The following is a 25,752-nucleotide window of genomic DNA, read 5'->3' as shown; positions in this document are numbered from 1 at the left end:
CGGCATCGCGTTAAACCTGCCTGTGCTTTCGGCGGTGGCACAAAGCTCTGGTGCCGAGGTGACAGGCTTTCAGTTGCCTGCCTCGATTATGGCACCTGTCGGCACCGCGACGAACGTGGTGCCAACATATCAGGACCCCCCGAGGCACCGCAGCCTGCTATTAATAGTGCGGCACTGGCTCCAGCACCGGCATTAACAGCACTACTTGGCACGGAGCCAAGACTTAGAACTCCGGTGCAAGCCCAGGTTCCCTCACAGCAATTCTATCAGCCTTCACCTTCAGCTGCCTCAGTGCTGCCGTTTACCCAGTCAAGTGACCTCTTAGTGTCACCTACGCTGCAATCGCCCTTCCTTAAAGACTGCTTCTCCTTTACGAATGATTCAGGGTCCAAACAGCCTTCCTCCAGTGAGGAGGAGTCTGAACTACAGGGTGATGTTTCAATGCAATCAGAATTCCATCCTTGGATTCCTGTCACCCGTGGGCACAGGAAAATTGTCTCAGACTATCCTCAAGACCCTGCCTCTTGTCGCGTTAACCCCTGGATGGCACCACCTATGCCTTTTCCACCACCATGGCAGTATTGGGCCCCATGGGCATCTTTCCCTCGGCAGCACACCCGCTACTCCAATTCGACGAGACGCGAACGTCCAAATTATATGACTCACTTGGCGGCACCCTCCCATTCTCAGGATCAGTTAACTCCTGCTCCTGACTCAGTACTAACTGAAGTAATGCCTGAAGAAGCTTTACTTCCCTCCCCTCTAACGTCCTCAGATGATTTTTCGAAATTCCAGGATCTCTTTAAAAGGGTTGCCAGCGAGCTTAGAATCAATCTAGAGGAAGTACCGGACCAACAACATGAGTTAACGGACATCCTGCAACCCTCTTCTTCATCCAGACTGGCATTACCAATCAATGCAGCCCTTCTGGAACCTGCTAAGTCTATCTGGCAGGCTCCAGCCACAAGCCAGCCTACCTGCAAACAAGCGGACCGTAAATACTTCATTCCCTCTAAGGGCTCTGAATTCCTTTTCTCACATCCTGCGCCAAACTCACTGGTAGTGGAAGCAGCCAATCAAAGGAACAAACAACAGTATTTCCGCCAAACCCCAGCCAACAAGGAAGGCAAATGCTTAGACCTGCTGGGTTGCAAAGTATATTCCTCTTCAACCTTACAATTTCGAATTGCCAATTATACGCAGTTCTGGCAAAGTATGACCATAGAAACTATAACAAGTTCATGGACTTTATTGAACACATTCCAGACCAGAAGAAACAACAGTTTACAGCTTTAGTTTCCGAGGGCCAAATCATATCACGCACGGCTCTTCAAGCGGCTCTGGATGCAGCCAATACCGCAGCAAGATCCACCGCTACGGCGGCGGTCATGCGCCGAGGTTCATGGCTCTCCTCTTCCCTCTTTCCCCGTGAGGTTCAGAGCACCATAGAGGATCTCCCTTTTGATGGTGATAAACTCTTTGCTTCCTCCACGAATGAGGTGCTTCACTCAATGAAGGACTCAAGGGCAACTCTTCAATCCTTAGGCATCCAAACCCCTACAACCAGAAGGCGACAGTACAGATATCAACCTTACCACCGTCCACGCTACCCCCCATATACTCAGCATTTCCCAAGATCTCAGGATCAACAACAGCAACACCAAGCCAGAGATCCAGATACCAGCGGCGTCGCCTCAATTCTTCCGGGATGCCCCAACTTCCTCCAGCTAATAAGCAGATTTGAACCTTTGGTCGAGGGTCTCGTAAACATCGTCCCAACTTCAGCCTATGCACCGCCTACAACTATCTTTGGACACCACCTACAGCCATTTTTGCACCAATGGCAGAATATTACCACCGACAAGTGGGTTCTAGAGGTCATCACAACTGGGTATTCTATCCCCTTCCTCTCCTTACCTCCCACCCACCCACCCTCCCCATTCCTATTCAGGGACCCCTCTCACGAGCTACACCTCCAGCAAGAAGTACAACATCTCCTTCACCTGGGGGCTATCGAACTCGGGCCCGAATGCCACAAGGGGAAAGGGTTCTACTCCCATTATTTCTTAACAGAAAAGAAAACTGGAGGATGGCGACTGATCCTCAACCTCAGGCGGCTCAACAAATTTATCAAAAAGCAGAAGTTCAAGATGGTTACTCTCACCACCATAATTCCAGCCCTGGAGCAGGACGATTGGTTTTCAGCCCTCGACCTACAAGACGCCTACTTTCACGTCACTATCCACCCGGCCCACAGACGTTTTCTTCATTTTACCCTCGGCTCAATGCATTTCCAATACAGAGTTATACCCTTCAGCCTTTCCACTGCCCCCCGAGTTTTCTCCAAGCTCCTAGCAGTAGTCACTGCCTACCTCAGGAAAAAAGGGGTCATAATATTCCCTTACCTCGACGATTGCCTCCTGAAGGCCTCCACGTTCGACGAGGCCCTCCACTTCACACAACTCACCATCGATTGCTTACAATCCCTGGGCCTGCAAATAAACAGAAGCAAATCCACATTAAGTCCTACCCAGCACCTGGAGTTTATAGGAGCGAGCCTCGACTCCACAACCGGGCTGGCATCTCTCCCTTCCTCCAGACCTCCTCAACTGTGATAATGGCGACCGATGCATCCCTCACTGGCTGGTGGGCCCACATCTCTCACCAAACAGTCCATGGGCTATGGTCTCCTTCCGAGACCTCCCTGCACATAGATGTTCTAGAACTTCGAGCTATACGGAATGCCTGCCGACGCTTCCTTCCACTAATCAAGAATCAGCATGTACGCATAATGACAGACAACATTGCCTGCATGTTCTACGTAAACAGACAAGGAGGGGCTCGTTCCCACTCTCTTTGCTCAGAGGCCATAAAACTCTGGAATTGGTGCCTTGCGAACCACATCCGCATATCAGCTGCTTATCTCCCAGGGGTGATGAACACCACTGCCACGAGTTAAGCAGATGTTTCCCTTCGGAGCACGAATGGGAGATAGACGAGGGAATCATTTACAACATATTTCGCACTTGGGGTCACCCAACCATAGATCTCTTTGCAACCGCGAAAAAACACGAAATGCCTCAATTTTTGCTCCAGGGCGGGACTGGACAAACACCTCCTCGGAGACGCATTCATGATCCCATGGTACCGGGACTTACTTTATGCATTTCCCCCAATACCATTGCTCAACAGGGTCCTCATAAAGATACGAACGGACCTTGCCAGGGTGATCTTGATCGCACCTTCATGACCGAGACAACCGTGGTTCCCTTCCCTCACAAGAATGTCAATTCGACCACTGATCTCACTGCCTCTCATCCCGAACCTTTTATCACAGCAACACGGCCGGCTTCTTCACCCGAATCTCTCCATGCTTCATCTCAAAGCCTGGTACCTGCATGGTTCTCCCAACAAGAACTAGACTGTTCCGAACAAGTTCAGAGGGTACTTCTACACAGCAGAACACAATCCACCCGTGTCACCTATCTCCGAAAGTGGAAACGATTCACAGAATGGTGTTCAACTAAACAACTGTCTCCTACCTCGGCACCTCTTCCCTGCATACTCGACTACCTTTTGGACATTAAGCAATCCAGCATTTCCTTCAGCTCCATCAGAGTCCACTTAGCTGCCATCACAACCTTTGATGGTACAGTTGACAATACCTCTGTCTTCACTCATCCCATCACCAAGCGTTTCCTGAAGGGACTCCAAACCTTATATCCAGTCATTGAGCCACCTACCCCTCCATGGGATCGTCACCTAGTATTGTCCTGTTTAACTCATGTGACGTTATTGATATAAATTGGGACCATATAGAACATGGGTTGCAACCAAGGTCCTATAGAGGCACCAAATCTTAAGTAAAGGGGGTCATACTAGGTGACTAAGACCAGGTTCTGGGTTGCTGGTTATGATTATGCTGTCTATATGTCTGTGTATCATTTTGTAGTTGAAGTTATAAGTATTGGCTCTGTACTATCTGTATTTTGTATTATGCTCTGCTTCTGGGAAATATCCCAGACAAGCTGGTGTTAGCCCTGCCTAGCTGGCTTGATGGCCCATTAAGGACCATCAGCTACACAATTGACCCATGGAGAGAAGGCAGACACGCCTTGTGACTCAGCAAAGTATGCAGAAACTTGTCCATGTGATTGCAGACTCCATTTTTGCTGTAATTTTCCACAGTGTGGACAAAGAGATTCTTACACCTGGAAAAGTCTATATAAGGCTGATGCATCATCTCCATCTGGTCTTCAATCCTGCTTCATACCTCTGGAGGGACTTTGCCACAAACTAAGGCTCTGCACAAAAGGACTGACCGACCCATCCCAGCGGGGGATGTTCTCCAGAGACTCAATCTGAACCTGCAGTTTACTCCAGCACTGCTGCAAGCCTGAACTAAGAACTTTGCCATTACTGTATGTAATTGATTCCATTTAACCAATTCTACCTCTCATCTCTACCTTTTTCCCTTTGTAAATAAACCTTTAGATTTTAGATTCTAAAGGATTGGCAACAGCGTGATTTGTGGGTAAGATCTGATGTGTATATTGACCTGGGTCTGGGGCTTGGTCCTTTGGGATCGAGAGAACCTTTTCCTTTTATTGGGGTGTTGGTTTTCATAACCATTCCTCCCCAGGACGAGTGCACTGGTGGTGATACTGGGAGACTGGAGTGTCTAAGGAAATTGCTTGTGTGACTTGTGGTTAGCCAGTGGGGTGAGACCAAAGTCCTTTTTGTCTGGCTGGTTTGGTTTGCCTTAGAGGTGGAGAAACCCCAGCCTAGGGCTGTGACTGCCCTGTTTGAGCAATTGGTCCTGATTTGGCACTCTCAGTTGGGTCCCGCCAGAATCGCTCCGTCACAGTGGCGTAGTCGTGCTTGGATCCACAGAACCAGGTCAATTAAGCTTTGGGTCAGAACCCCACGCTATCCAAATTTTAAATTTGGGATTGAGAGTTTGGTTGGTTAAAGATCAGTGACCATGAGACAGAACGCATCAGGAAAAGCAAGGAAACGGCAAACCTTGAGAGACAGCCTGCGGTTTGATTATGAGCAAGAACTGGCAGAAATTCGAATGGAAGAGAAGCAAGCCTTGGCCCAGCTGGAGAAAGAGGCAGCGGAGAGAAAGAGAGAGGCAGCGGAGAGAAAGAGAGAGGCGGCTGAGAGAGAGAAGAAAAAGCTTGTAAGGGACGTCTGGAACTGCTGGCTGCTGAGGGAGGAGACTCACAAAATGCAACAGGAGACTCACAAGATGCAACAAGAAACTGCTAGACTCCAGCTCCAAGTCAAAAAAGCAATGGAAGAACGGCAGAGACTGTATCCTCTGGAAAATCCAGTTTATAACTGTGTTGATATGTGGTATTACTCTGGACAGTTCTCTGTGTTTAACCCGTTTTGCTATGGCTATGGAGAGGGGGATTCTAACCTGGTGGGAAATAGCTGTTTGTCTGTGCAAATAAGCAGTGTGTCTGGGAATGAAGTTTCTGAATGTCTGTCTGATGTCTCAGAAGTGAATCTGAAGTTAGATCAAGAGCAGAAAGATCTCATGGATGAGGAAAATGTTTCTCAGGAGCAGATTAAAGTAGATGGTCAGGTTAAAGCCCTAACTGAGGAAGGAGAGGGTAAATTTGTAATGGGTAATGAATTGTTGGCTAGTGCAGCTTGTAAAAGTAAACCTGAAATGGGTAACTGTGATTTGCTGAAAGTAGCTCAGTGTAGTGAAAAAAGCAGCAGCTTATCCATTGGGAGTGGCAATGTGCCTGGTAGGGAAAGTTTGGAGGAGCCTAGGCAGCCTTGTGAGCTGATGGCTTTGTCTAATCAGCAGTTTGGGAAGGGAGGGATAGTGGAAGATGAGTGTCCCTGTCCCTTACCTGTTTCCTGTGTGGAGAAATGTGACAGTGGAGGGAATGTGCCTGTCTCTGTCAGGGGTATTGACTTGCCTATGAAGGAAGCTATCTCCGTCTCCAAGCAGTTGTCTGTGAACAGCCATGTGTGCTGGGGCAAGGGAAATGAAATCCCAAGCTGTGTGCCTGGTGAAGGAGAATGTGTCTCCAGCTCTTCTGTGTCTGTGGAGCAAACAGAAGGGGCCTTTCAGCCTGTGATGGTTGAGGGTGATTCAGTTGTCTCGGAGTTGGTTGTAAATACAGCTAAAGCCCAGGAAGGGAATGGTCCTGAGTTTGTGTCTGCTGGGGAGAATGGCACTGTAACTAGGTTGCATCCAGTTAGTGTCTTAGCAAAATCCCAGAGAACAGACAATTCTGGTGCTTGTAGTTTGCCAGTTGCTAATGTGTGGTTGGAAAAGGGTGCAGCAACTCTGTCTGGTCAGGGTGATACCCTAGCCAGGGCACAAGGAGAGCAGGAAGGTGATTTAATTGTGTTACCTACTGACAGTTTGACAACTTCTAGCAAGAAGGAAAAGATTCCTGAACTTGTTCATGGCCAAGGGAAGGAGACTGCTTCTGACCTGTTATCTAGAAAGTCTGTAGGTGTGCCTAAAAGGGGATTGTGTAGGAATCCGCCTGTTGGGCCTGAAGTGATTCTAAATGTAAGTGAGACCCAGAAAGCGTCTGTGGTTGCTCAGGGAAGTGTTCCTTTAGAGCAAGCCCTAGGTGAAGAGGGGAAGGGCAGAATTTCTGAGAGGGGTGAATTGCTGCTTAGAGAAGCTCCTAGGGAAAGGAATCCTCATGGTAGCCTGTGCAAGCAGTTTACTGCAACTGAAGGGTGTAAAAGTGATTTAATCAAGAAAGTTTCAGTTCCTAACAGCCAGAAATTTTCGGTTGTGAATGGATCCACTGACTTTCCTTTTGAGAGATCCAGTGTGGGCAGCTTTGAAAAGGTCTCAGATGGAGTAGAAGCTGTTAAGGAAGTTGAACAGCCCTATAACCACCTGGCTGTATGTGGCCAGCTTGTTGGGGAGACAATGGTGTTGGGACAGGAATGTCTCCATGCTGAATCTGTAAGTGAGCAGTCTGTGCTTCAGGGTCTGAGGACAGATTCAGTTACTGGTGTTTCAGAGCAGAACAGTTGTATGGCTGAATGCTTGAGGAGGCAGGGGAGAGCAAGTCAGCTCTCACCCTCAGACTCTTAGAATTGGTGTGGTATCTCTGTAAGACCAAGTCCAGCCTTGGAATCCATAGCAGCTAAAGAGTTAAAAGCTAGTGTCTGTGTTAATGCGAATTACTTGGCTGGCAGGGGGAAGAAAGACTTGCTAATAGCTGTTAGCACAGAGGGCCCACCCCATCAGCCAGTGAATTCTGTTAAGCAAGAGAATTCAGGGTTTAATCCTGAAGAACAAGAAGGAAAGAGAAGACTAAATTTTGCAAAGGGAAGCCACAGGTTAACCCTAAAATGCCCAAACTCCAATGGTATTGAGCCAAGGGTGGGGCATGACAAACATGATTGTAAATGGACACTTGCAATGAATGTGTTGTTATTGCTAATGCTAATTTTTGTAACTAATGTGTTGCTATTGCCAAGAACTGTAACAATGTACAATGTGCCTAATCTTTTGGAAAATCCCTGGAACATGTTGAAAGGAATACATGAAAACACACTTTATGTTAAAGGGCCTTGCTATACTGATGTTTCACAGTTAATGCCTTTAAACAGTGTTGGAACTTTTCACAGGGGAAAATTACATTCCAGACCTGATGTGCTGTATGAAAGGGGAAACTGAGGCACACTACCATATTGCTTTCATGGCTAAATGCCAAGATTCCTGTACTATGAACAACATCAATATCTACATTGGTTTAATGTTAATTGGGTTCAAGACATTGGCCAGAGCTGGTATGGATAAAGTAGCTGTTTTCTTTAGCTCTTGGCAAGATCACATGAAACATACAGGAACCATGCTGCAAAAGCTAATCAAGTTATACCTTGAGTTTGTAAAGAGATACATTCATGTTATTGAACATGACTTTGATAAACCATTTCGGTTATACACTGGTACGGCCTCTAGCCCAACACTAGCTGTAGTGAGACAGACCCAAGGAAAGGGGGCTCTTGGGATGGAGTCAGCGATGTTTTGTCATCCCTTCCCGCATCAATTTTGCGTTGGGGGTGTGACGTTATTGATATAAATTGGGACCATATAGAACATGGGTTGCAACCAAGGTCCTATAGAGGCACCAAATCTTAAGTAAAGGGGGTCATATAAGGTGACTAAGACCAGGTTCTGGGTTGCTGGTTATGATTATGCTGTCTGTATGTCTGTGTATCATTTTGTAGTTGAAGTTATAAGTATTGGCTCTGTACTATCTGTATTTTGTATTATGCTCTGCTTCTGGGAAATATCCCAGACAAGCTGGTGTTAGCCCTGCCTAGCTGGCTTGATGGCCCATTAAGGACCATCAGCTACACAATTGACCCATGGAGAGAAGGCAGAAACGCCTTGTGACTCAGCAAAGTATGCAGAAACTTGTCCATGTGACTGCAGACTCCATTTTTGCTGTAATTTTCCACAGTGTGGACAAAGAGATTCTTACACCTGGAAAAGTCTATATAAGGCTGATGCATCATCTCCATCTGGTCTTCAATCCTGCTTCATACCTCTGGAGGGACTTTGCCACAAACTAAGGCTCTGCACAAAAGGACTGACCGACCCATCCCAGCGGGGGATGTTCTCCAGAGACTCAATCTGAACCTGCAGTTTACTCCAGCACTGCTGCAAGCCTGAACTAAGAACTTTGCCATTACTGTATGTAATTGATTCCATTTAACCAATTCTACCTCTCATCTCTACCTTTTTCCATTTGTAAATAAACCTTTAGATTTTAGATTCTAAAGGATTGGCAACAGCGTGATTTGTGGGTAAGATCTGATGTGTATATTGACCTGGGTCTGGGGCTTGGTCCTTTGGGATCGAGAGAACCTTTTCCTTTTATTGGGGTGTTGGTTTTCATAACCATTCCTCCCCAGGACGAGTGCACTGGTGGTGATACTGGGAGACTGGAGTGTCTAAGGAAATTGCTTGTGTGACTTGTGGTTAGCCAGTGGGGTGAGACCAAAGTCCTTTTTGTCTGGCTGGTTTGGTTTGCCTTAGAGGTGGAAAAACCCCAGCCTAGGGCTGTGACTGCCCTGTTTGAGCAATTGGTCCTGATTTGGCACTCTCAGTTGGGTCCCGCCAGAATTGCTCCGTCACAACTCATCAACCCTTTGAGCCCTTAGCCACCTGCTTCCTCTTGCACCTCTCGATGAAAACAGCCTTTTTGGTGGCCATTACCTCCACCAGACGGGCAGGCGAGATAGCAGCACTTATGGCAGATCCACCATATACGCTCTTCTTCAAGGACAAAGTTACTCTACGCCTACACCCAAAATTCCTTCCAAAAGTTCACGCTTCATTTCACATCAATGAACCAATACATCTACCAACGTTCTTTCCGAAACCACATGCAAACTCCTTCGAAGCCACAGTGCACACACTTGATGTGCGCAGGGCCTTACCCTTCTATTTGGACAAAACCAAACCCTTCAGAAACTCTCCTAGACTCTTTGTCTCCATCGCGGAGCGCTCCAAAGGCATGCCTATCTCTACCCAGAGACTTTCAAACTGGATCTCTGATTGCATACGACTCTGCTATCAGATAAAAAACATTACACCTCCAGCATTGATCAGAACACATTCCACTAGATCTGTATCTACCTCTGTAGCCTTCTTACGTAAAGTACCATTGACTGACATTTGTAGAGCAGCCACTTGGTCCTCCAAGCACACATTTGTCAAACACTATGCCCTTACACAGGGCCCGCTCTCTGACACTCGATTAGGCAGGGCAGTATTATCTACTGCATTCCTGCCAGATCCGAAGTCCCTACCTCCTTGAGATACACTGCTTCAAAGTCACCTAGAGTGGAGCACCCACAGGGACATCTCTCTCTCGAAGAGGAGGTTACTCACCTTGTGCAGTAACTGACGTTCTTCAAGATGAGTGTCCCTGTGGGTGCTCCACTACCCACCCGCCTCCCCTCTACTTCGCGTTCGGGTAGCCTCCATTGTAGAGAAAGAACTGAGGGAACCGGCCGTGCATGCTCACTAGAGGTATACTCAGAGCGGGGGGCAGGCTCTGAGCATGCGTGGCTGGTACGAGTACTGCTGCAGAAATCTCCGATCAAAGGCGCAGGGGCGCACCAACACCTAGAGTGGATCACCCACAGGGACACTCATCTCGAAGAACGTCAGTTACTGCACAAGGTGCAGTAACCATAGATCTCTGCACCATAGATCTCTTCTCCATGCTGCTTTTTGCTGGTATAGTTTCTGTTTTCACTCTAAGACGTAGTCTACACACTACAAAGTTAGATCAAGATAAGCCATGTTAGGTCGATTTAATAGTGTATGTGTCTACACTATTGAGTCCCTTCCGCCGACCTAAGTGATCTGTAAAGTCGACTTCTGTACTCCACCTCTGCGAGAGACGTAGCTCTTGATTTGACATCCATGGGTCAACATGGGGTAGTGTAGACATTGTGTTGTGTAGTTCAAATTCATTGGCCTCCAGAATGAGTCCCACGGTGCTCCGCTGTTACTGCTCTGGAGAGCACTTTCAACTCATCTGTACGTCAGCCAGGTGCACAAGAAACAGCTGCTCCCCTGTTAAAGCCCCGGGAACTTTTGAATTTTCATTTCCTGTTTGATCAGCGTGGAGAGTTCGCCAGTCCAGCTGATCATGGAGACTCAAGGCCACAAACATGCTTCAGCATGGAGTACACAGCAGGTGGTGGATCTTATTGCTATGTGGGGAGAAGTCTGTGCAGGCAGAGCTCCGATTCAGCAGAAGAAATGTGGGGCATGGGGGAGGAGGACTACACCAGGGACACGCATCAGTGCCGCATGAAAATAAAGGAACTTTGGCAAGCGTACCAGAAGACAAGGGAGGCGAACAGTCATTCTGTTTCTGACCCACAAACATGCCACTTTTATGAGGAGCTGTATGTGATTCTCGGCGGCGACCCCACCACTACCCCAAAATGCTCTATGGATACCTCCCAGAAGCCTCAGGCGACCTCGATTATTGTTGACGAGGAAAAGGAGGAGAATGTGAGGCAGGCAAGTGGAGGATCCATTCTCTCCGACAGCCAAGAACTGTGTTTTAACCCTGGAGCCCATCCTTTCACAGGACCAGTTGGTGGCGGAGCATGATGCTAGGGAAGGCATCCCTGGTGAATACACATTTCCAATCAAGCTGTAGGGGTTTCATGCTATTATTTTTAATGTTTAATCTGAACAAAAAAGTAGGTTCAGTGGGTATTGGTGGCCACTCCAGCTACGCAAAGGTGCTCTCCAAAAAAGACTGTTTATGTACACGGGGATGGCCCAGGAATCCTCCGTGGAGATCTCTAGGAAGCGTTCATGGAGGTAGAATCATAGAACTTAAGATCAGAAGGGACCATTATGATCATCTAGTCTGACCTCCCGCAAAATGCAGGCCACAAAAGCTGACCCATCCACTCTTGAAATAATTCTCTCCCTTGACTCAGCTGTTGCAGTCCCCAAATCCTGGTTTAAAGACTTCAAGTAGCAGGTAATCGTCCAGCAAGTGACCCCTGCCCCATGCTGCGGAGGAAGGCGAAAAACCTCCAGGGCCACTGCCAATCTACCCTGGAGGAAAATTCCTTCCCGACCCCAAATATGGCGATCAGCTGAACCTCGAGCATGCAGGCAAGACTCTCCAGCCAGACACTCGGGAAAAAGACTTTCAATATCCCAACATTGACCCTCGGTACTAATTACCAGTGGCGGCACGTTATTGACCTATTGACTAAATAGTGTTATCCTATCAAACCATTCCCTCCATAAACTTATCAAGCTTAAACTTAAAGCCAGAGAGGTCCTTCGCCCCCACTGTTTCCCTCGGTAGGCTGTTCCAGAATTTCACTCCCCTGATGGTTAGAAACCTTCGTCTAATTTCAAGCCTAAACTTCCCGACCGCCAATTTATATCCATTTGTTCTCGTGTCCACATTAGTACTGAGCTGAAATAATTCCTCTCCCTCCCTGGTATTTATCCCTCTGATATATTGAAAGAGAGCAATCATATCTCCTCTCAACCTTCTTTTGGTTAAGGAAAACAAACCGAGCTCCTCAAGTCTCCTTTCATACGACAGGCTTTCCATTCCTTGGATCATTCTAGTGGCCCTTCTTTGTACCCGTTCCAGTTTGAATTCATCCTTCTTAAACATGGGAGACCAAAACTGCACACAGTACTCCAAATGAGGTCTCACCAACGCCTTGTATAACGGGACTAGCACCTCCTTATCTCTACTAGAAATACCTCGCCTAATGCATCCCAAGACCGCATTAGCTTTTTTAACGGTCACATCACATTGCCGACTCATAGTCATCCTGCGATCAACCAGGCCTCCGAGGTCCTTCTCCTCTTCCGTTACTTCCAACTGGTGCGTCCCCAGCTTATAACTAAAATTCCTGTTAGTCATCCCTAAATGCATAACCTTACACTTCTCACTATTGAATTTCATCCTATTACTAATACTCCAGTTTACAAGGTCATCCAAATCTCCCTGGAGGATATCCCGATCCTTCTCCGAATTGGCAATACCTCCCAACTTCGTGTCATCCGCAAACTTTATCAGCCCACTCCTACTTTTGGTTCCGAGGTCAGTGATAAATAGATTGAATAAGATCGGACCCAAAACCGAACCTTGAGGAACTCCACTGGTAACCTCCCTCCAACCCGACAGATCACCTTTCAATACGACCCGCTGCAGTCTCCCCTTTAACCAGTTCCTTATCCACCTCTGGATTTTCATTTCAATCCCCATCTTTTCCAATTTAACCAGTAATTCTTCATGCGGTACCGTATCAAACGCCTTACTGAAATCAAGATATATTAGATCCACTGCATTTCCCTTGTCTAAAAAGTCTGTTACTTTCTCAAAGAAGGAGATCAGGTTGGTTTGGCACGATCTACCTTTCGTAAAACCATGTTGTAATTTGTCCCAATTGCCATTGACCTCAAGGTCCGTAACTACTCTCTCCTTTAATATTCTTTCCATGACTTTGCATACTACAGATGTTAAACTAACAGGCCTGTAGTTACCTGGGTCACTTTTTTTCCCCTTCTTGAAAATAGGAACTATATTAGCTAATCTCCAGTCAAATGGTACAACCCCCGAGTTCAGAGATTCATTAAAAATTATCGCTAACGGGCTTGCAATTTCACTCGCCAATTCCTTTAATATTCTAGGATGAAGATTATCCGGGCCGCCTGATTTACTACCGTTAAGCTGTTCAAATTTGGCTTCTACCTCGGATACTGTAATTTCCAACCCCGTACCTTCATTCCCATAAGTCTCTCTGCCACTATTCCTAAGCCCTTCATTATCCTTATTAAAGACCGAGGCAAAATATTCGTTTAGATATTGTGCCATGCCTAGCTTATCCTTGATCTCCACTCCGTTTACAGTTTTAAGCGGTCCCACTTCTTCTTTCTTAGGAAGAAAACTATTTATATGGCTAAAAAACCTTTTACTATTGGTATTAATTCCCTTCGCAAGGTCCATCTCTACCCGGCTTTTGGCTTTTCTCACTGCATCCCTACACTCCCTGACCTCAATAAGGTAGGTTTCTTTGCTGATCCCTCCCATCTTCCACTCCCTGTACGCTTTCTGTTTTTTCTTAATCACCCCTGTGAGACGCTTGCTCATCCAGCTCGGTCTAAAACTGCTACCTACGAACCGTTTTCCCTTTCTCGGGATACAGGCCTCTGACAGCTCCTGCAACTTCAACCTGAAATAATCCCAGGCATCTTCCGCCTTTAAATCCCTAAATATGTTAGTCCAATCCACTTCCCTAACTAGTCGCCTTAATTTCGTAAAGTTAGCCCTTTTGAAATCGTAAACCTTAGTCTCAGATGCAATTGTTTATCCTTCCGTTTATTTTGAACCGAATTAGCTCATGATCACTCGAGCCAAGGTTGTCCCCTACAACCATTTCTTCAACAAGGTCCTCACTACTCACCAAAACCAAATCTAAAATGGCATCCCCCCTCGTCGGTTCAGCTACTACTTGATGAAGGAATTAATCAGCTATCACGTCTAGGAAAAGCTGAGCCCTATTATTATTACTAGCATTTGTTCCCCAATCTATATCCGGGAAGTTAAAGTCTCCCATGATCATACAGTTCCTATTAGTATTTACCTCCTTAAAAACATGAAAGAGTTCTCTATCCATATCCAGGCTAGATCCCGGCGGTCTATAGCACACCCCAATCACTATCCCAGGGGAGGCTCTAGTAGTTTTCTTCACTAATGTGACCATTTCCCAAACAGACTCTGTATTATCCATTCCATTACTAGTTATTTCATTACAGTTTACCTCATTATTGACATACAATGCGACTCCCCCACCTTTACCTTTGTTTCGGTCTTTCCTAAACAGCATATACCCTTCCATACCTGTACTCCAGTCGTGACTACCGTTCCACCATGTTTCGGTTATTTCTACGATATCCGGTTTCAATTCTCGGACCAGGAGCTCCAATTCCTCCATTTTGTTACCTAGGCTTCTCGCATTGGTGAACAAACATCCTAATTTTTGCTGTTTGGCTTCTCTCACCTTTGTTACCCAATTTGGTAGGGACTCAGTACCACCAGTATGACCTATTGGTCTAGTATCCATCCCCCCCCCTCTTCATTACCTCCAAACCCCTCCCTCTGGCTATATCCATTCTTATCCTGTTGTCCTCCCTCTCAATGTTTAAATTTGGCGTGGAGAGTGACTGGACATCTCCCAACCGTCTCCCCTCAATTCCTAGTTTCTGGAAAGGACTGCCTTATTTCATCCACCACATTAGGACACTTCCTGTGCCACTCCAGTATTAACTCTGCTGGCATCATTGTGGCACACAGCATTGCAGCATAAGGACCGGTTCTGTACCCACACGCTTGCAGCATCTACTTCCTTGCCATCTCTCTTACCCTCAGGATAGTGATAGCACATATGGTCACCTAGGGAAAATGGGAACTTTTCAATGCTAGCCCTTAAATTGCAAACAGTTCAACAACTAATCCACTCCTATTTGGTTAAATCTCGGTCACACAACCATGCTTTCCCAAACATGCCTGGTTTTGGTTGGAAGGGATCACCGTGTATTGCAACCAGCATTTTAAAAAAGGGGGGGGCAGCTTCCTGTTTGTCTCCCTACTCCCAACCTGGTGCCACTTTTGTAAAAAATAAACTGTTTGGGGGCTTTACTCTGGTGCCTGTCCTCAAGCACCCTCCAGGTTGCTAGGGGAAAGGGGGCTTTTTCTAAGTTCCAGCCAGTGATCCCAAGGATGTCTTCAGAAAAGCTGTAGCACAAGATCTCTCGCCCATGCCTCATGACCTTACTCACCATGGCTGGAGCAACAAACTGACTCTTGCAGTAGCCAGATATTGTGGTTATGTTTTGGCTTGCAGTATTGAGGGGTAAAAGGTAATAATTGGAGATATACCAATCTCCTAGAACTGGAAGGGACCTTGAAAGGTCATCAAGTCCAGCCCCCTGCCTTCACTAGCAGGACCAATTTTTGCCCCAGATCCCTAAGTGGCCTCCTCAAGGATTGAACTCACAACCCTGGGTTTAGCAGGCCAATGCTCAAACCACTGAGCTATCCCTGCTGATTGTTTGTTTGTTTTTTATAAAAAGAATTAATTTTGCACCAGAAATAATGTATGCACTGTCCATGCTACCCTTGTGCTTTGTATTCCTTGCAATTGAAACCTCGTCCGTCAATGCATCCTCCACACCGGGATAGAGACTTTCCCAGATTAGAAGGTGGAAAAAGAAGAGTTGGGAGGACATGTTCAATGAGTTAATGTGTGCCTCCGAGAGTGACAAGAGCATGGAGGATTATACTGTCTGAGAACCTGGACATGGACAGGGAGGGCAGGAGAGCATGCAGGGAACAAGAGTGTTCAATGCAGGAGGAGATGCTGTGGATTATGACATGTTGAGGCATCTGGTTGAGGTTCAAGAAAGTCCCTCCACAGCCTATGCTGAACCTACTGTCGTCATCGCCAAGTTCCACATCCTCCTCCCCCAAACTTTCTATGAGGTGGGGTGGGGGGAAGAGGGGGGAAAGTTCAGTATCCCTTGTACCCTCCCCTGGTGTTTGAGTGCAAGAACCAGAAGGTGCCGATTCCTTTGATTGTTATTGCAATGCATCAGTAAGCAAGCTGTCCATGTTTCTTCCCACCCCCACCTTGGTTTATCAACCCTTTTGCCCCAGGTTATCTTACTTTTCTTTGCTGTCTCTGTGTGTTTGTGTGCATAATAAAAAACAGATCGAGGAGAAAAGGCTCTTTATTGATTCAACACATGGTGGTTAGTGGGGATGGAGTTTACGGGAGAGAAAATGCAATGAAAGGGACATTTAGTAAGGAACAACACAGATAAGTGTAACATTACTCTGACTCACTGCTGAAACTGGTTTTCAAAGCCTCATGGAGACGCAGAGCCACCCAGTGTGCTCTTCTTAATGCTCTGGTATCTGGCTGCTCAAAATTGGCTGCCAGGTTGTCTGGTTCAACCCCCCACCACACCGGAAACTTGTCTCCCTTTGTTTCACAGATATTATGGAGCGCAAAACAGGCAGCAATAACAAAGGGGCTACTTGCTCAGCCTATGGTTGAACTGGTCCTTACTACTCTCCAGGCTGCCTGTGTACAGCTTCATGAGCTATGGGAGCAAGGGGTAGGCTGGATCTCCCAGGATCACGACTGGCATTTCAACATCAACAATGGTTATTTTGCAGTCTGGAAAGAAAGTCCCTGCTTGCAGCTTTCTGAACAGACTGGAGTTCCTAAAGATGCGCGTGTCATGCACCTTTCCCGACCATCCCACGTTGATGTCAGTGAAACAGCCTCTGTGATCCACCAGTGCTTGCAATACCATTGAGAAGTATCCCTTTCGGTTTATGTGCTCTTTGGCAAGATGGTCTGGTGCCAAGATAGGGACATGCGTTCCATCTATAGCCCCATCGCGGCAAAACCATCCACTACGTCCTGCACGTTGCCCAGAATCACTACCCTTCTGAGCAGAAGTCTATTGATGGCCCTGCACACTTTGATCACAACAGATCCCGCGGTAGATTTACCTACTCCAAATTGATTCCCCACTGAATGGTAGCAGTCTAGTGTTGCAAGCTTCCACAGAGCTATCACCACTTGCTTCTCCACTGTCAGATTAGCTCTTATTTTAGTATCGCTGCACTTCAGTTCCTGGAAAGTGGCCTTATGCATTTGAAAGTTCTGCAGCTACTGCTCGTCATCCCATAGCTGCATAATGATGTGGTCCCACCAGTCAGTGCTTGTTTCCCAGGCCCAGAAGTAGTGCTCAACTATGTCAAGGTGATGCGTGACTGTCACCATCAACTGCAAATTGCTCAACTCTGTCTTCCAGCGGGGCTGTTTGCATGGCATCACATTGTTCCATGCGGTGGCTCCTGTATCGGCAGTATAAATACTGTAGGATAAGGCACGAGGTGTTTTGTAATGCTCACAACAGTATACAGCTGAGCGGGGTCCATGATTATTGTGCTATGAATTTAAATGAGGAGAGCATTGTGGGTGTTACTGACCAGGAAAAGCGAGGAAGGAGATGTTGTGGGAGAAATGGGCAAATTGAACGTCGGTGCTGGCCTCACAGGCAGAGAGAGGGTGGTGGAGGTGTAAGTAGAACCCAAGGCGCATTCTAGAGCAGTTTTTGTTCATAGTTTCTTCTCATTCAAAGGATCCATCATATATCATTGTAGGCTTCACTGACTGCCTGAGGAAGAGAAGAGACAAAGCCAAGAAGGGCAGCCAGAGATGCTTTGGCAAGGAAGGATGATAAATGTTGGTCTTACTGAGCCATAAGCAGACAGAGAGGCCAATACCTGTATCGTGCATATTTAAATAAGCAAACAACCCCCCTCCTTCCCCTTCCCCCCTGCAATTGCAGGCCAGTCTAGAAAGGAGAAACAGCTTGGGGAATTGGGAGAACAGTGTGGTCTATTAAGCTGGCAGTTGTGTTTTCAACATAATTAGTTGTCCAACAGAGTGCCCAAATTTAGCTGACGCATTTGCATGTGTAATTAAGTATGCTGTATTGAAAAGCACTTTGCTTGCAATCCTTTGTTCTCTGTTTGCTGCAGATCAAATTACTGACTGGTAGATTTGATTTTGAAATCTTTTAAAAAACATTTTCATTATATCTATTGGGGAAAACAAATTACAGAGGAGAAGGTCTCTTAGATGCCACCAGAACAAAAGGGTTAGTTTAAAAACCTTTCCAGGTGAACAAGTATTTGAGGCATAGTCTGATGGACTGTGTTTAAATAAATTTCCATTAATGCAACGATTAAGGTGACAGTTACAATCAGAAAAGTCAGGTAATGCAAAAATATGAAATCCCAGTGACAACATATATCATTTGTTGCATGTCCTGTAGGTTTTATGGTATGTGTTTCCCATGAGAGTATGATCAGCGGCCTCTTTGCATTCCTTCTTGTGGGGCATAGTGCCCCTTTGGCACTGTGTTCACAGAATCCTCTTTAAAGTTGTCTTCACTGGGGGATTCCACCAGTGTGAATGCGCAGACATGGCTCTGGTTACTGGTAAACAAAATCTCTCTCTCTCGCTCTCTCTCTGTGTCTGTCTGTCTCTGAATCTTCTCATTTAACAAGAAAGACAATAGTGCATTATAGTAGAACTTAATGAAAGGTGTGATTGATAGGCGTTGACTCTGTGGGTGCTCCTGGCCTGGAGCACCCACCGAGGAAAAAATGGTGGGTGCTCAGCATCCACTGGCAGCCCCCCATTAGCTCCCCCCCCCACTTCCCTCAGTGCCTCCTACCCACTGGCAGGCCCCGCTGATCAGCACCTCCTACTCCCTCCTCATGCCTCTTGCCCACCGCAGTCAGCTGTTTTGTGGCATGCAGGAGGCTGGGAGGGAGGGGGGAGGAGCGAGGATGCAGCGCGCTGGGGGAATGGGGTGGAGCGGGGGTGGGAAGAGGTGGGGCTAGGGTGGAGTGGGGATGGGAAGAAGCGTTGGGTGGGTGGGACCTTGGAGGAAGGGGTGGAATGGGGTGCAGGGCCTGGGGCAGAGCTGGGGATCATGCACCCCCTGGCACTTTGGAAAGTCAGATCACACCACAGGCGCCATATCCCATTGCAGTCGGTAGAGGTACTCCCATTGACTTCAGTGGCAGTTTGGATCAAGTATGTATTCACCCTTTGGTATGCCGAATGCCTCCCAACTTGCACACTTTAAATTGTTTCTCTCTCTCCTTTGCCGCAAATGTTGTTTAGCAAAAATAGTTGTGTAGTATGCTCTCATTTTACTTAAATTTTATTATTTTTACAGACTAAATTACAGAACATTGTCAAATGAACAAAGTAAAGCAACTTTTGTGATACAGCATGCTTGGCTTTTTGAACTGTTCTCTTAGTGATTCACAAGGTTCAATAATTCACTGAAATCACAGGTGTGAATAAGTGAGATTCTGTGCAGTTCAATGTATTCATAAATGATCTGGAAAAGGGGATAAACAGGGAGGTGGCAAAGTTTGCAGATGACACAAAATTACTCCAGATAGTTAAGTTCAAAGCTCACTGCAAGGAGTTACAAAGGGATCTCACAATACTGGGCAACAAAAAGTCAGATGAAATTCAGTGTTAAGTGCAAAGTAATGCACAGTGGAAAACATAATCCCAGCCATACATATAAAATCATGGGGTCTAAATTAGCTGTTACCATGCAAGTAAGAGATCTTAGAGTCATTGTGAATGGTTCTCTGAAAACATCCGCTCAATGTGCAGCAGCAGCCCAAAAAGGGAACAAAATGCTAGGAACCATTAGGAAATGGATAGAATAAAACAGAAAATAGCATAATGCCACTATATAAATTTGTGGTACGTCCACGCCTTGAATACTGTATGCAATTCTGGTCGACCCATCTCAGAAAAGATATATTACAATTGGAAAAGGTACAGAAAAAGGCAACAAAATGGTTAGGGGTATGGAACAGCTTCTGTATGAGGAGAGATTACAAAGACTAGGACTGTTCAGATTGGAAAAGAGATGACAAAGTGGGGAGGATATGATAGAGGTCTATAAAATCATGACTGGTGTGGAGAAAGTGAATAAGGAAGTTTTGTTTACCTCTTCATGTAGCACAAGAACCAGGGGTCACACAATGAAATTATTCGGCAGCAGGTTTAAAACAAACATAAGGAAATACTTTTTCACACAGCACACAGTCAATCTGTGGAATTTATTGGCAGAGAATGTTGTGAAGGCCAAAAATGTAACTGGATTAAAAAAAAAAATAAGGTAAGTTTATGGAGGATAAGTCCATCAATGGCTATTAGTCAGAGATGGTCAGGGATGCAACCCCAGACTCTGGGTGTCTCTAAGCCTATGTCTACACTACCATGGAAAGTTGACCTAAGTTACACATGTAGTTGACATTGCTTAGTTCAATTTACTGCAGTGTCTACACCATGCTGGGTCGACAGGAGACACTCTCTCGTTGATTTACCTTACTCCTCTCATTTCCGGCGGAGTACTGGGGTTGACTGGAGAGCGCTCTGCCGTCGATTTAGTAGGTCCTCACTAGACCCACTAAATTGACCCCGGTGCATTGATTGCCGGAGTGTCGATCCCGCGGTAGTGTAGACATAGCCTAAGCCTCTGACTACCGGAAGCTCGGAATGGACAACAGGGCATGGTTCACTCAATAATTGCCTTGTTCTGTTCATTCTCTCTGAAGCATCTGGCCCTGTCAACTGTCAGCAGACAGGATAAAGGGCTAGATGGACCATTGGTTTGACCCAATATGGCTGTTGTTGTTCTGGTGTATGTGAAGTATGGTCTGGTTGCTTTTGCCAGGAAATGCTCTGCTATTTAAAGATGCCACTTTCATTGACATCCATGGGATTTGTCGGTGCTCAGCGCTTCTGAAAATCAGGCTAATGACGTTTGCATTACTTGACTTTTTTTGGTTTCTAATTATGCCACCTTAATAGCATATTTTATGCCATTGTGTGTATTTTTGTTGAATTTTTAAAATAAGAAAAGGATAAAATATCTGGAACAATTTGAATTGTTCAAGTTCCTCTGCTTTTCCTGGTGTATAGCCACAGCCCTTTGAAGTGAGTAAATCCTTGGAATGAACGTGGGCATCTTTCCTATGCTGTGAATGCATACATAGCACATCTCTCCTGAAATATGTACTTTGGGCTGATCCATTGCCCACTGAAATAAATAGAGTGACTACCATTGGATTCAGGCCCTCTATGTTTTAACAAAAAATTGTGTATTTTCAGTACACATTTTCATACCTCCCAACATCTGAAGGAGCTAAAGTGGGAAAGGTGCTGCCCTGTTAGGGTGGAGGTAGTAGTGGTGTGGGGTGCTATCCCTTGTGGAGGGAGGGTTGGCTGCTGACGCAGGTAGGAGGTTGCAGAGTAAGACTGCCTTGTACTCATCCTACAACAGTGGTTACAGCGGCTCCTGTCCTGGAGGGACTTGCTGGGCTTGGCTACCTCTCAGAGTGTTGTAACCTGGCTCATGGTTCACTTGTTCACAGTGCTGTTCCTGTTTGGCCTATCTACACCATCATAGATGGAGATGAAGGGGCAAATGAGCCAAATTTGATTGGCATTGTGATTTAATGCACGGGATCGCAGTGCCTGAACTGGGGAGCTGAGCCCAGGTAGCCCTGCAGGAGAGGAACCACTTCAACCGAGATATGGGGTTTTGGGGGTCAAAGAGGACAATCACAAGAAACCCGGGGCTGTTGGGAGATCTGTAGTTTTTAAACTTTAGTAAATCAAATAGATTTTTAAAAAAATCACATCCTTCGCTAAGAGCTAGCTATTTGTCAAATTCAATCTTTTTTTTTTTTAAGGGTGGTTACAATTTTTTTGTAATGACAAAAGTATTTTGTGTTTTCCACTCTTCCATAATTTAAAAGCAGTTCTTAAACTTTCAAAATAAAATCACTCTCAGATAGGAACTATGCACGGAAGATTTCAGCTCCCAAAGTGAATTTTCAGATAGTTTATCAGCAACTGAAATAACTAGGTTATAAAGAAAAGGTATTTTTCAACCTTAGGTATAATAGGCTATCAGTGACTTTTGTAACAAATTACAAAAATCTAGGGAATAACAGAACTATGGCATGTATTTTATGAAGGACGAATCTTGCTAGACAAGCATGGTCACTTCGTGGATACAATTACAAAATTAGTGTTTGCAATAGAAGTTACATCAGAACTTTAGTAAAATATTTGGTACAGTGTCCAGTTGCTTTGGATAGGAGCCCAGCCATTGGCTGATGCACTGCAAACCAGGTGTAATGAGATCCTATGAACTTAGCGGGTGTCTGGTGGCATTCTGCAGTGAAGTTATAGGTCTGATTTTATTAAACATTTTCGTTAATGATCTGGAAGAGATGGTAAATAGTATGCTAATTAAATTTTCAGAGGGGACTAAATTAGGAGTTGTGAATGCTAGTGAGGATAACAAAATAATATATAAGGCCTTAGAGAGGGTAGAAAAGGATCAGGGAATAGCAAAATGAGATTCAGTCTTTCTGCTTCCTCTTTCTATCAATAGTCTGACTCTTCTCGACCTGTACCTGTTACATTTCTCTCACTTTTGTATGTAAAAATGTTCCAGTTTAAAATAAGGAACAATCCGAGGAGTATATGACTCACCTTTGTAAAAGTTGCTGGTGCTTTGACAACCTCTTCACCGTTGTATGTACTATGCAGAAAGTTCAGTCTCACAGTGTATGTCAACCCTCTTCAGAATAAAGCCTATCCATCTGTTTTCCTACTAACACAGCATTAAGCACAGGAAATAAGCTTCCTCTTCGTGCATCTGTAACGTGTTGCACAACAATCCACTCACATAAAATCATATCCTTTCAACAGCCTCAGCCTATTGGAGATGAAGTCTGACAGGGGGAAGGGCAATTTTACAGGATTATACCACCAGGGAATGTGCATGCACCTCATTATCTGGATAGTCAATATATAGGTCTAGAATAGTGGTCCCCAAATTGTGGGGTGCATCCCCCTAGGGGGGCAAAGAGGAACATTTGTGGGGGCAAGCTGGGGCCTGGGCCAGGCCCCAGGGGGCATGGGGAGGGAGTGCTACACACTCTGCTCTATCATAGAATCATAGAATCTCAGGGTTGGAAGGGACCTCAGGAGGTCATCTAGTCCAACCCCCTGCTCAAAGCAGGACCAATCCCCAACTAAATCATCCCAGCCAGGGCTTTGTCAAGCCTGACCTTAAAAACCTCTAAGGAAGGAGATTCCACCACCTCCCTAGGTAACCCATTCCAGTTCTTCACCACCCTACTAGTGAAAAAGTTTTTCCTAATGTCCAACCTAAACCTCCCCCTCTGCAACTTGAGACCATTACTCCTTGTTCTGTCATCTTCTACCACTGAGAACAGTCTAGATCCATCCTCTTTGGAACCCCCTTTCAGGTAGTTGAAAGCAGCTATCAAATCCCCCCTCATTCTTCTCTTCTGCAGGCTAAACAATCTCAGTTCCCTCAGCCTCTCCTCATAAGTCATGTGCTCCAGCCCCCTAATCATTTTTGTTGCCCTCCGCTGGACTCTCTCCACATCCTTCTTGTAGTGTGGGGCCCAAAACTGGACACAGTACTCCAAATGAGGCCTCACCAGTGCTGAATAGAGGGGAATGATCACATCCCTTGATCTGCTGGAAATGCCCCTACTTATACAACCCAAAATGCCATTAGCCTTCTTGGCAACAAGGGCACACTGTTGACTCATATTCAGCTTTTCGTCCACCGTAACCCCTAGGTCCTTTTCTGCAGAACTGCTGCCCAGCCATTCGGTCCCTAGTCTGTAGCAGTGCATGGGATTCTTCCGTCCTAAGTGCAGGACTCTGCACTTGTCCTTGTTGAACCTCATCATATTTCTTTTGGCCCAATCCTCTAATTTGTCTAGGTCCCTCTGTATCCTATCCCTACCCTCCATCGTATCAACCACTCCTCCCAGTTTAGTGTCATCTGCAGACTTGCTAAGGGTGCAGTCCACACCATCCTCCAGATCGTTAATGAAGATATTGAACAAAACCGGCCCTAGTACCGACCCTTGGGGCACTCCACTTGATACCAGCTGCCAACTAGACATGGAACCATTGATCTCTACCCCCAGCTCTGTTCCTGGCTCTGGCCCTGGTTCCGGCTCCACCCCTGGCCCTGGCCCTGGCGGGGGGCGGGGAATGGGACACAGATAATTGAGTGGGGGGGCCGCAACATAAAAAATTTGGGAGCCAGTGGTCTAGAACCTTAGATACAGCTAGGGGGTATGCAACATAGCTCAGAGGAGGAGGCTGTATCATTTTCTTATGAAACTAATAAATAATCTGGCATCAGATAACTTTTGCAGGATACTCAAATTGTCTATCACGTAGTCTTAGGTTGGTTTTTTTTAATATCACAGTGCTGCTGTTTTGTTTTGCAGGTAACATACACATATTGACTTGTGTATTCTTTTGTTGCCTGTATGAAATAAAATGCCTCTATCCCCATTCGCCCACTCAAAAGAAAACAGAGGAGATAGGTAGATCTTATCAAACACTTGCTCGTATATCAAGAAGATTATTTCCTAGAACTGTAGAGCCATTTACTGAATCATTGCTGTGCTCTTCACACTACGAATAGATTTTCCAAGTGTCAAGCCAGGATACTTAGTCTGGGGGCAAAACAGAAGGGTGAAGGAGGAGGTAAAGGTGGATAAGGGAATGTTTTGGTGGTTATCAGGGAGATTGTGTGTGTGGGTTGGGGAGAGTGCCACCACCTAGTGTCAGCCAAACAAATGCCTTTTCCTTTACCCTATGGATTTGGCTTTACCGTCAGTGGAGAGCTGGTTTAAGGATAGGTGTGGGAAGCTCACTGGAGATGTTGGGGTGGGAGAGCACAATTTCATCGCTCTCAGTGGAGGAAGTGATCCATCTTGCACCTGTTTTAATATGACCAGGTTTGGGCCTCAGTATATTTTTGGAAGGAATGGATTCCATAAGTTCCCGAGGATGTTCAGCCTCCACAGACTTATGGGCTTGTGAATTTACTTTTTATCGTTAGCAAGAGAACGTTGTTAAATGAAGAAAGCACTACAGTACTTGTATTAGGTGAACTGAAAAATAAGATTTCTTTTTTTTTTACTGTGCAAATACTTGTAATCAAAAATAAATATAAAGTGAGCACCGTACACTTTGTATTCTGTGCTGTAATTGAAAGTAATATATTTGAAAATGTAGAAAACATCCAAAAATATTTAAATAAATGCTATTCTGTTATTAACAGTGCAATTAATCACACAATTAATTTTTTTAATCAGTTGACAGCCCATATATATGTGTGTGTATATATGTATATATATATATATGTATATATATGTATATATATATATATATATAAATAAAAAATCCATACAGTTATCTACTCTGTATGTGTACACGTGTGTATGCATGTAGGAAGGGATGATGAGATGCGAAGGCTTTAGCAACAGGAGCTTGGGGGAAAAAATTTATTGGAGCTAATTTTTGTATCCACTGTAAATCCAGGTTCCTTAGTTACCATGACTCATTTAAGGGCTAAGAAGGAGATTAGAAAAACCTCTAAAAATGACTGCAAATAGATTTTTCTTCATTAATGTACTACCTCAGGCTCTTCCATGGCTCGGAATCAATGGTGGATCCCATTGGGAATCTGGG

The 25,752-nt window shown here is 45.6% G+C and overlaps 1 protein-coding gene and 1 long non-coding RNA gene across 2 annotated transcripts in view; one reads left to right on the top strand and one right to left on the bottom strand.

Moving 5' to 3' along the window:
• Positions 1-25,752, top strand: part of SIL1 (SIL1 nucleotide exchange factor) — a 257,546-nt gene that overhangs the window by 116,734 nt on the left and 115,060 nt on the right. The window lies entirely within an intron of this gene.
• On the bottom strand, positions 1,423-22,806 carry LOC120370509. The gene is made up of 3 exons (XR_005583776.1): positions 22,711-22,806; positions 2,406-2,492; positions 1,423-1,557 (listed from the first exon to the last, which is right to left on the bottom strand). It is a non-coding gene; the product is annotated as an uncharacterized LOC120370509 (long non-coding RNA).

This window comes from Mauremys reevesii, linkage group 8 (assembly GCF_016161935.1).
Source record: "Mauremys reevesii isolate NIE-2019 linkage group 8, ASM1616193v1, whole genome shotgun sequence".
NCBI lineage: Eukaryota > Metazoa > Chordata > Testudines > Geoemydidae > Mauremys > Mauremys reevesii.
Note: the sequence above shows the minus strand (reverse complement) of the source record. Positions and strands in the feature narration are given on the sequence as shown.